We start from the raw sequence: 12,571 nt of genomic DNA, 5'->3' as shown, positions 1-12,571 counted from the left end.
GCGGTATGTTCTAGCAGGAACGTGCAATAGAAATTGCTTTTCCGTGTTATATGCCATTGATACCATGTTATCCTGTGTGTTCCTCCAAAGTCATGTCCACCCAGAACCTGTGAATGTGATCTTATTGGATAAAAGGGTTTTTGCAGATGTAACCAAGTAAAGATGAGGTCATACTGGATTAGGGTGGGCCCTAAATCAATCTGACTGGCATCCTTATGAGAGAAGGGAAATCTGGGCACAGAGGCACAGACACAGGGAGAAGACCCAGTCACACACCAGTAGAACCTCATGTGAGGACAGAGGCGGAGATTGGAGGGATGCAGCTGCAAGTCAAGGAACGCAAGGTTCACCAGGAACCACCAAAAGGTAGAAGAGGCAAGGAAGGGTCTTCCCCAGAGCCTTTGGAGGGAGCATGGCCGCCCCGACCCCTTAATTTTGGACTTCTAGGCTCCAAAACTGTGAGAGAGTAAACTGTTGTTTTAAGCTGCTCAGTTTGTGGTCCTTTGATGCGGCAGCCACGGAAACAAACGCACCTCCCACAGATTCTTTGATAAAGGAATTTTCCAAGTAGTTTCTCTCTCTCCTTTCTGAGCATAGCATTTATCATTAACGTTAGCACTACTTTTTCAAAGTTTCTCAGGAATCCTGTGAGCTTACCTGCTTTTGCTCTGGGGAATGTAACTTTAAATGTGACTCCCGTCATTTTGGTCTTTTTCCCCAGCATAAACAACAGATTTTTTTTTTGCTGGAAAGCATGGTTTTGAGTTTTTTCTAGGCGAACTCATTACGTTTACCAAAGGGATCACAGGCCCATGAAAATGCTGTGACGGCTTCAATGGTTTCATGCTTCTCTTTGGCAAAGTTTACAACAGCACACTCCCCATTCGCACTTTTCAATGTTGGCTTCTTAAGCAAAACCATCGCAGTTGGCGATTCTGTCGTTCTAGCGCGGTGGTTAGGCATTCGTCTGCTAACCAGAAGGTCAGCAGTTCAAATCCACCAGCTGCTCCTGGGAAACCCTGTGTGGCAGTTCTGCTCTGTCCTGTAGGGTCACTATGAGTCGGAATCGACTCGATGGCAATGGGTTTGGTTTGGTTTTTTGGTTTAGTACATACGCAGTGTCTATTCTCACTGATGTTATACTCAGTATTTGTTTGTACAACATGATTCTGAGTTGTATTACTAGCATTATTATTTCCAACACTAGTTTTATACTTTACGAACCACTTTTGATTCACTACTCCACTGTTGTAAATTCTGGATGTAAGATACCGTAACAGAAACAACAAAAATGCCCTTTTAATGAACAGAAACAATACAATATAACAAAAGACTAGGCTGGCAAAGGTAAGCTATCAACTGATAGCTGAAATGACCTGACCAACAGTCTTTAGCCTGGGTAATAATATTTAGAATTTCTTTGAAAATCGCAACTAATTCTACATATAAAATTTGAATGCGTATATATACAGATTCTTTCTTCGACGTGGTCCTCCAGAACTGCTAACTGGCCTGTGGAGTAACTGACAGACCACCAGGAATGTCAGGCATCAGAGGCCCAGATGCTGAGAAACTGTTTGGCATCAAAGACAAATACGTCTGTCATTGAGTTCTCTACCACCTACTCTCCTCTGAGGCCCGAAGCTCCCCTGGCAATCCCATAAAGCTTTGCCAGCAGGTACCCAGAGATTCTGGCAAGACCTCAACATTATTCTGAGTTGCATTACTATTTCCAATACTAATTTTATACTTTATGAACCACTTTTGATTCTCTACTCCACTGTCGTGGCTTCTCTCCAAAGAAGCCAGACCTTAGCCAGGGTCAGGAGAATGGGCTTGAACCAGGCGGCCCAGCTTCTGCAGATACCTAAACTCTTGGATTGTCGGTTCCCTCATCTATAAATGTAGGTAACGATGCCTGCCTTATGGGATTGCTGGAAACTGAAATGTCAGACACGAAGCACCTAATCCGCAGGCTGGCACGTAGAGGCGATTAGCAGTTGTACCTCTTCTCTCTTTTTAAATTTGTCCTCATAGCATTCAGAAAGATGAGGCATCAGAAGTTCAGATACATAAGAATCCCAGTAATGTGCTTAAACTTGGTAATTACAGTCCAGGAGGGCAGAGGAAATATTTAAATAGCCTTAAGCGCCAATTTGTAAAAGGCCTGAGAAACGCAGCAGCTCATCGGCCACTCAGCACAGAGTTCTGAGAAGCAGGCTGATGGCCCTTTCGCTTCAGGATGGTTGGGCCTGAAAGTCGGCATCACCACAGATGGCCCTGCGGGCCTCAGTGTCCTCGGCCATATGTGACAGACCAGTAGGTACAGTGGTTCACCCTCCTAGTGCCTCTAACTCCTCGTAGGTAGTATTTGCACTTCTCTGCCCCTGGCCGTGTGTTGTGTGGATTCGTCCGTGAGCGGAGGGGAGCTATCCCTGGGGAAGAAGAGATAAGACAGGAAAAGACCTGGAAGGCAGGTGGAGAGGAGACGTGGCAAGTGAACAGAAGGCAAGGACTGGGGTTTTGAGGTAAGAGGGAAACAAAGCAGTGGCCTTGAAGGTCAGGATTCCCGGGGATTGGATGGGTAAATGAATTCTAGGATAAGTTGCTGCTGTATGTTATTCAATTCAGGGTCTCTCTTTAAGAGCTAAGGCTGCTAACCAAAAAGTTCGGCAGTTTGAATCTACCAGGCGCTCCTTGGAAACCCTATGGGCACTTTTACTCGGTCCTATAAGGTCGCTAAGAGTCAGAATCCACTCGACAGCACCGGGTATTTTTTTTTTTTTTTTTGGTTCTTTGGTAGTTAAACTTCGTTTCTTTTGGACATGATATTGTGCTGAGACAGGCAGTATGGTCAACTGCAAAAACTGCCACCAACTCTTCCTATTTATGCATGAGCATCCCTTTGCAGTGTAGTTTTGTAGCTCCCTCCCAAGAGGTGAAGTGCGCTGGTCACCTCTTGAAGCTGCATTTGGCCACATGCCTCGGGTTGGCCAGTGGGACGTGAGCAAATGAGAGGTGAGCAGAGGCCTACCAGTGAGTCTGCCCTGGGACTGGCTTCTCTCGTTGCTCCTGGAAACCCATGGGAAGAACCCCGCCTGCCCTGCGGGATGAGAAAGACGTGGCCCGGTGGTGTCCCTAGTCCCTGCCGATAGCCAGCCAACCTTCAGACATGTGAGTGAGGCCATGGGTGCCAGTGGATGGTGAGCACGCAAGGGAGCACAGCCGTGTCATCTGGAGCCCGGCTGAGCTGTCTCAGCTGAATTTGGTCCTCAGGGCTAATCCACCGGACAGTGAACACATACGGGGTGGTTGTTTTCAGTGACCGAGTTTTGGGATGGTTGGTTATGCAGCAAAAGCTCCCTGATACAGACAGGAACAAGAAGGTCCAGGGCTTCAGGGGGTTGTTACGCCGTGGTGATATGTGCCTGGTGCTTGGTGCGTCTGGTAATTAGCAGCCTGTAAAAGAGCAGCTGCAGCCACTTAGACAGAGCAAACGTTAGGGAATCAGAGAACTTTGGAAATGCTAGTGCCCCAAGACCGCATCTACTCTGACCTGCCGCGGATGCAGGATCCCTTGGCACCACGCCAGGGCCTATCTGTGGAAAAACTAACTCCCATGGCAGTTAGTCTTAGACTGCTGAATGATCTCTCACAGCTGGCAGTGAAAATGGCGATGGCCAATAGAAACTGCTCATTAGCGCCCTTCTCAGGCGGCACCTGGGGCAGGCGCCCTACCTGCCGTACCTTAGTTACACCTCTGCACCGCGCCCTGCACCGTGCCCTGCACCGCGCCCTGCGGATCCTGCTCTCCCATGTGGCTCCCTGGGGACCCATTCTACCGAGAGTTCTCATTAGTGACATGCAGTGACATGGTGAATGAGACAGGTACTTTAGGATAATCCTGAGTCCAGAGGAGATGATAGGTGAGGGAAAGAGGCCAGCGCTCCTTTGAGCTCCCCCAGCCCCCCATCCCACCCCTGCTCTGGATGCTCTGCCAGGTTCCCATGCTGTGAGATGACCTTCCTCTGGGATGAGCCACTTCTCTGGTCTGGGGTGATTCAGCTAGCACCTATGCAAGGGTGTAAAGTCTAGGGTTTGGGTTGTTTGTTGGGAGTGAAGGGGGCTTAGAAAGTCGGGACAAGGACACAGGCACAGGATAGGTAGGGGGACACTCGCTGTGCTGAGCGTACGAGATGAGGCGTGGAGGTGGTGTGTGCATAGTGCGCGGGGATGCCACGCGTAACCCATCTGTGTTGTGACGTGGTTTTCTGTGCTCAAGGGACACGTATACAAACTTGATGGCAAAGAAAATTGACCTGGGGTGGAGTCAACGACTAGCCTCAAAGTGGGATGAATGGGCTTGTCATTCATTCATTCAATCATTCATTTATTCAGCACATAGGTACTGAAGACTTGGCACTGGGGAGGAATGCAGTGACCAAAATATGCAAAGTATCTGAACTTACGGGGCTCATTTACTAGAGGAGGAAATATTCAATAAACAAATTAGTACAGGATGTAATTCCAGGTGCAGAAAGCAGGTGAGGGCCCAGAGTGTTTCTGATGCCTCTTTAGGTAACATGCTCGGGAGAGGCTCTCTGAGGAGGTGACATTTGCAGACTTCTGAATTCAGGGAAGCCCAGGCCATGTGATTCCCTGAGGGAGAGGATTCCAGGCAGAGAGACAGCCAGTGCAAAGGCACAGTGAGGGATGGAACCAGGAGTGAAGGGGTGGCTGGGGAGCTGGAGCCTGAGAGGAGGCTGGGCTGCAGCACGTGCAGGGCCTCGGAGGCCACGTGAAGAATGTAAAAAGCAAAATCATAGGGGTGGGGAAAACGCAGGACAGGGAGGCCAGTGGGGTTCTAGGAATGAAGCTGGGGTGGGCAGCCTGGGAAGATGGAGGGCAGGGCGGTGACCTGATCTGACTTATGTTTGCCGAGGATCCTCCCTGACTGTTGTATGGGGAATAGGAGGCTTTGAAGGAGCCTTGGAAACACAGAGCTGCAAATAGTGGCCCCAACGCTGGGTGACCTTGGCCTGCAGCTTTGCCTCCCTGAGTCTGAGTTCTTGTCCATAAAATGATAATAACAGTACTAATGGTGTTGTTAGACAACTTAACACCTATTTTGGGGGCGCCTGGAGCACCTGCTTGTCCACAAGGAGCCCTGGTGGTGCAGTGGTTAAGTGCTCGGCTGCTAACTGAAAGGTCAGGGCTTCAAACCCACCAGCTGCTCTGCAGGAGAAAGATGTGGCAGTCTGCTCCCCTAAAGATTACGGCATCGGAAACCTACGGGCAGCTCTACTCTGTCCTGTGGGGTTGCTGTGAGCCTGAATGGACTGGATGGCAGTGGGTTTGGTTTGGTTGGCCGTGTCCATGTGTGGTGCCAGGGGCTGAGCTGTAACCAGGATTGAAGGAGAGGGACTTGGGAAAGGCCCAGGTGTGCCGAACACAGGGTGAGGTTCAATCGGGGAATTATTATTCAGCCAGCGTCCCGGTCCAAGGAAGGGAGCGGCTCTCGGCATCGTACCCCCAGGGCTTAAATCCACCCGGTGTTCTCTTCATTCCTAGAGACGCAGACCACATGCCACGGAACCCAGAGACCTCCCTGCCCTGGGTTTACCCCCACTTCTAGCTCCCTGCGATTCTGCCTTTTAAAGTCTATGGTTTCTTAAGTGGCTTGCAAGTATTTGCCTTCTTTTGGTATATTGTATCTTTTGTGCTATGAATCTTTCAGTGTTTTATTCTGGCAACGTTTTGGTATGTTAATACTCCCAGTGAGTCCAAATCTGCTTCCCTCAGGTGTCCAGAAATGCAGAAATACCAGTTTCTTCGCCTTGGCCTTCTCGACACAAGGGTGACAGCAGGGGTGTTCTGGGCAGCATCATTGTTGTTGTTATTGACACAACCTCAGATAGTCATGTTAGGAAACTGTAGCTTAGAAAAAAATGTAACTTTTTAAATGGTTTCAAAACCATCCTCTAAACAAACTGTGGTACATCTATACAGTTATTCAATGATAAATGAGCTGTATTCACAATAGCCAAAAGGTGAAAACAACCCAAGGGCTCATCAGCAGAGGACTGGATAGACAAAATGCGGTACGTACAGGCGATGGATTATTATTCAGGGAAAAAGAGCAATGAAGTCCTGATATATGCTACGACACACAGGAACCTTGAAAACATTATGCTAAGTGAAATAAGTCAGACACAAGGGACCAATATTGTATGATCCCACTTAAATGAAAATATCTAGAATAGGCAGATCCCTCAAGACAAAAGACTAGTGGTTACTAGGGGACAGGGGGAGGCAGAACGGAGAGTTAGAAAAAGAAATGAGTTATTAAGCTACGAAAGACATGGAGGAATCTTAAATGTATGTTCTTAGGTGAAAGAAGCCAGTCTGAAAGGCTACATGATATTCTGGAAAAGGCCAAACTGTAGAGGCGGCTACCTGGCCAACCGACTGGAAGAGATCCATATGTATGCCTATTCCAAAGAAAGGTGATCCAACTGAATGTGGAAATTATCCAACAATATCACTAATATCATTAATATCTTTGCTGAAGATCATTCAAAAACGGCTGCAGCGGTACAGTGACAGGAAACTGCCAGAAATTCAAGCCGGATTCAGAAGAGGACGTGGAACCAGGGATATCATCGGTGATGTCAGATGGATCCTGGCTCAAAGCAGAGAATACCAGAAGGATGTTTACCTGTGTTTTATTGACTATGCAAAGGCATTCGACTGTGTGGATCATAACAAATTATGGATAACATAACATTGCAAAGAATAGGAATTCCAGAATGCTTAATTGTGCTCATGAGGAACCTGTACATAAATCAAGAGGCAGTGGTTCAGATATAACAAGGGGATAGTGCACGGTTTAGAGTCAGGAAAGGTGTGCATCAGGGCTGTATCATTTCACCATACCTATTCAGTCTGTATGCTGAGCAAATAATCTGAGAAGCTGGACTATATGAAGAAGAATGGGGCATCAGGATTGGAGGAAGACTCATTAACAACCTGTGTTATGCAGATGACACAAACTTGCTTGCTGAAAGTGAAGAGGACTTGAAGCCCCTACTGATGAAGATCAAAGACCACAGCCATCAGTATGAATTACACCTCAACATAAAAAAAACAAAAATCCTCACAATTGGACCAATAAGTAATAGCATGAAAAGATTGAAGTTGTCAAGGCTTTCATTTTACTTGGATCTACAATCAACACCCATGGAAGCAGCAGTCAAGAGATCAAAAGACATATTGCATTGGGCAAATCTGCTGCAAAAGACCTCTTTAAAGTGTTGAAAAGCAAAGATGGCACCTTGAAGACTAAGGTGCACCTGACCCAAGACGCGGTGTTTTCAATTGCCTTATATGCAAGTGAAAGCTGGACGATGAATAAGGAAGACTGAAGAAGAATTGATGCCTTGAATTGTGGTATTAGCAAAGAATGTTGAATATACCGTGGACTGCCAAAAGAACGAACAAATCTGTCTTGGAAGAAGTACAACCAGAATGCTCCTTGGAAGCAAGGATGGTGAGACTACGTCTCGCATACTTTGGACATGTTATCAGGAGGGACCAGTCCCTGGAGAAGGACATCGTGCTCGGTAAAGTATAGGGCCAGTGAATAAGAGGAAGACCCTCAACAAGATGGATTGATGCAGTGGCTGCAACCATGGACTCAAGCATAATAAAGATTGTGAGAATGGTGCAGGACCGAGCAGTATTTGGTTCTGTTGTACACAGGGTCGCTATGAGTTGGAACTAACTTGAAGGCACCACCACCAACAAAAGAGACAGTGAAAAGATCGGTGGTTTCCAGGGGCTCAGGGGAAGGTGCAAAGGGATGAGTCGGTGGAGCCCAGGGCATTTTTAGGGCAGTGAAACTGTTCTGTATGATGCTGTAATGGTGGGGCTAGATAGCTGCGATGGTTGCACCACATGGTGACTGTAATTAATGGAACAGTTTGGTAGTTATTTGTCCCTCAGGCGAACGAGGAAGAGAAGACTTCGAGTTATTGAACCTGTGTGTTGGAGAGAGCTACTGGGCTCTCTGGTCTGCTGTTTGTGGACTCTGATGCACCACTGGGTTGAAAGGCATATTGTCTCCACTGTTCTAATCCAGCATCACCATGCCCGGAGGAGGGGAGTGGGAATGTCTGGGATAAGGCCTAATGATCTCCTGGGGCAGAAATTGTCCTTAGTTCAGCGCAATGCAGAGAGCCAGATTATGTATGTTGTTCTGGGTCCCTCCCACCCTGAGGGCGCCCCACAGAGGAAAGAGTGACCAAGAGCATCGCCCTAAGCAGCAAAAGTAACTTTGGCAGCTTATTTCTTCAGTCACATCCCTTGTCTTGCAGCTGTAAGCATAGCCCACATCCTCTCTACAAAGGTAGCGGCATTTGACATTCCAGAAGCTTGCTGAACTTCATCTGCTCCTGGGTGTCATGCCACTACTCTGACACTAAAACTCCCTTTCTCAAGCAGGACAATCTTCTCACTCTTCTTCCTAAATTAGAAAACTATTTACACCTCATTTATAGTGTGGCAGGAGCACCCACAAAGCAAAGCCATTTTCTACTAGACATTATTTACCGTCTTCAGTAAAAATTCTGACACAATGGAAAAGCACAATTTACATTTATTCAGAGATCATGTTCTAACACCAAGCAATTGAAAACTTTCAGAAAGATCTCTTGACTATTCCTCTCTCTGTCAACATTTTCAACCCTGAACACCAACCATTTGCAGCTGGCTTTGTGTAACCGGTGGATTCAAACATCCGCCATCATCAGGGGATCCACTGTTTCTGTCCACCCCCACAGCAGGGCAGCGTGTGCTCAGAGGTCTCTGCTCGATTGGTCAGAAGCTAAGAGCAGTCACTCCCAGATTCTAATAGAGAGGAGAGGATTTTTCTTTAATAGACTTTATTTTTTAGAACAGTTTTAGGTTTACAGAGAAATTGCACAGAAAGTACAGAGCATTCCCATAAGCCCCTTCTTACTCCTGCACAGTTTTCCTATTTTTCAACACCTTGCATTGCACTGTGTGGTACATTTCTTACAACTGATGAACCAATATTGTTATATCATAATTAACTAAAGTTCACAGTTTACATTAGGGTGTAGTCTCCATGTTCTACCCCAAAGTGGAACTAACCCTAACCAAGGTGGCCCAGATTGCAGTGTTCACTTCCACTTCTGGAGGCTCGGCTCCTTATAGTCCCTTTACATAAAGACAGGGTCCCGTAGCCAGGCAGCCGGCCGTGGAACAGGTTGGTTTAGACTCTGATTTGTTCTGCTTCATGGGATTAAACTCTAATTGTGTTCTCTTGGCTCACCTCACTTCCATGGTCACAAGAATGCAAACCATTCCAAGGTTCTGCCAGATTACATCCCTCCCTCCTTCCTTACGCTCCAAACTCTGGCTGACCTAGATAGTCTTCTCTGAGAACCCCAAAATACAACCTTTTATTTCTACTCGTCAATCCTGATGACTTTTTTTCTCTTTATACAGCAGAATCTCCCTCACATCACTCCTGCCGGCAGTGCAATGGGTTTCTCTTACTTACGGCCTTTCTGGCCTTGGGTTTATAATTATGCCAAAAATGACTGAGTGGGCTGCAGCCTGCCCTGTGATTGGTCTATTTCATGTGCCTTGCAGGGATTGGTCAGTTTACTATGCAAATAAGGTATGTAAAACCACCAATAAGATTAAGTGAACTTGTGGGGATTGGTTAGTTTGTGGCCTGGCTGGGAGGGCCATGCCTTGAAATTGATAAGGAGCTTGTGTATATAAGCAGCCAACCCAACAGAAGTAGAGAGAGAGAGGCAATGGGAGAGAGACGGAACTTCCTAAAAGAGCTGTAATATAGGTCAAGAGCTGTAACACTGAAGACGCCATGAGACGATGGAAGATGGTGGCAGCAGTATGAGCAGCGGGAACCACTGGACCGGCAGATGGCTGAGGTGGTGCTTGCTGGCCCACGGAAAGAGAGAGAGCTGAGTGCCTTCAGGCAGGAGACTTGCTGGCAGAATGGGGAGCTTCAGGGCACTTGGTGGTGGAGCCAAAAGAGCTGTAACACTTTCCCGAGAAGGGCAGATGTCCAGGAAGGCCCAGCAGCAGAGGCAAGGCCTGGTGAGGCCCGGTGGCTGAGAGAAGGGCCGGCCTGTAGGCAGGGCCAGGAAAAAGCTGAGAGCTGTCTTGGTTGGAAGCTGTCCTGAATGATGAACTGCATCCTGTGTCCTAAGTTGTATCCTGTTACTTCCAAGTTGATCCTGATCCCTGGTTGTAGCCTGTTACTTCCCTAATAAACCATATAACTGAGAGTATGGTCTATGAGTTCTGTGTGGTCATTGCAATGAATTATTGAAGCCAACAGAGAAGTATAGAGTGCCACGGGGGATATGTTTGGTGTCAGAAATGGTGAAAAAGAGAGTGGAGGTATGTCTGACTTCTACCTCATAGGAAGCAGTTTTGTGTTGATCTTGATTCTCATCCCTCCTTGGGAATTTAGCCAAGTTCAGATGCTAGGTTACACTGCCCATCTACTTTGCATATTGCATAGGTCTTTCCAAATGGTTTTATTCCTGTGCAAAGTAACTAATTTATTATTTTCCCCTGTCTGTCCATCTTGCTCCATTTTCTTTTGTTCCTTGTATTATTGCATAAGAAAAATATTGATACCCATACTATTATTGTTCTTCCACTTGAAACGATTTAAAATATTACTACTTCAACCCCTTTTCCCAAAAGGAAACATCCTCTTAACTATGCCAACTGATCCATCTGGAAGGATTATATTTTATCTATCTTAGATAACACTGACTTGCTTTTTTATCCCTTTGTTCTAAGGGTGCTCTGTGCCATGTTCCTATTGCTATTCCCTAGGGTATTTCTTGTATTCTTTTTTAAAAAAAATTGAAGCAATTTCAGACTTAGAGAAAAGTTTATAAATACACTAAACAGAACTATTTTTTCCTAAACCACTTGTAACTTGCCCACATGATGTCCCATCTCCGCTAAATTCTTCAGATGTATTTGCTACAACAAGGACATCTTCTAGATAACCACATCACAACTGCTCAAGTCAAGAAATTAACATGATATATTTCTACCATCTAATCCTCAGACTCCCTTTAAATTTTGCCAATGGTCCTAATAATGTTCTATGTAGCCAAAGGATTCAGTCTAGCCTCTTGCTTTGCATTCAGTGGTCTCTTTGTTGTTGCCGTAAGGTGCCGTGAGGTTGGTTCCGACTCATACTGACCCCATGTACGAAAGAACGAGACACCGCCTGGTCCTGCACCATCCTCATAATCATTGCTATATTCGAGCCCATTGTTGCAGCCACTGTGTCAATCCATTTCATCGAGGGTCTTTATCTTTTTTCACTCAACTAAAGTTGTCTCTTAATCTCCTTCAATCTTGAATTATCTCACAGTCTTTCCTTGACTATCATGACCTTAATTTTTGAATATTACAAGACAGCTCTTTAGTAGAACGTCCCTCAGTTTGGGTTGGTCTGATCTTTCCTCCTGGTTAAATTCAGATTATGTATCTTTGCAGGAATATCATATAAGTGATGTTATGCTCCCGTTGCATTTCTTCAGGTTGCACATTTCAGCTTATCCCATGACTGGCAATGTTCACTCTGATCACTTAATTAAGGTGATGGCTTAGGCTGGGTTCTCTAAAGAAGCAAAACCAGTGAAGCAACTACATACACACACACACACACACACACACACACACACAGAGATCAAGGAAGTGGCTCATGTGGTTGCAGAGGCTGGAAAGTCCCAAAAAGTCCCAAATCTATGGGTCAGGCTGGAGGCTTCTCCTGACTCACATCTTCGAAGATCCAGACCACATGGGGCAAACCCAAGACCAGACAGCCGAGGCTGATAAATCCTAAGATTAGCAGGCAAGCTGCTAGCTCAAGTCACAAGAACCAGAGGTCGGATGAACAAGAATCAGCTGCAGGATCCAGAGCGAGCAAAATCCTTGCCAGAAAGTCCACCCTGTATTGGATGGAGGCCACATCCGCAAGGAAACTCCCTTTCCATTGATTGGCTACTCACAGCAGATTCCATGATGGAAGTGATCACATTATATCAGATCTCATCATGGAGGTGATTACATATTATATGACTGCCAAACTACATCATAACTGCCAAACCCCTGAGAATCATGGCCCAGCCAAGCTGACACACAACCTTAACCATCACAGGTGCTGTTGGCCAGTCTTCTCCACCCTACAGTGACTCTTTTCCTTAGTAAATAACAAGTATTTGGGAGGGAGATTTTCTGAGACTGTCAATATATTCGTCCTCATCAAACTTTCAAGTTTCAAGTTCGTGTATTTTCTTATTTATATCAATTATGGATTTGTGGACTGCCATTTTAGTCAATGCATTTTAATCAATTACTATCATTGTCAGTTTGCACGCTCCAAAAGGTCTCACCCGAGAGTATGGCCCCCAGACACCCTTTTAGCTCAGTGGTGAAGTTACCTCCGAGGTTCACTGTTCAGCCTGGGAGTGGACAGCCCTGT

The sequence above is a fragment of the Trichechus manatus genome, unplaced genomic scaffold (assembly GCF_000243295.1).
Source record: "Trichechus manatus latirostris isolate Lorelei unplaced genomic scaffold, TriManLat1.0 scaffold00146, whole genome shotgun sequence".
Taxonomy (NCBI): Eukaryota; Metazoa; Chordata; class Mammalia; order Sirenia; family Trichechidae; genus Trichechus; species Trichechus manatus.
The sequence above is the reverse complement of the archived record's forward strand: the minus strand, read 5'-3'. Positions refer to the sequence as shown.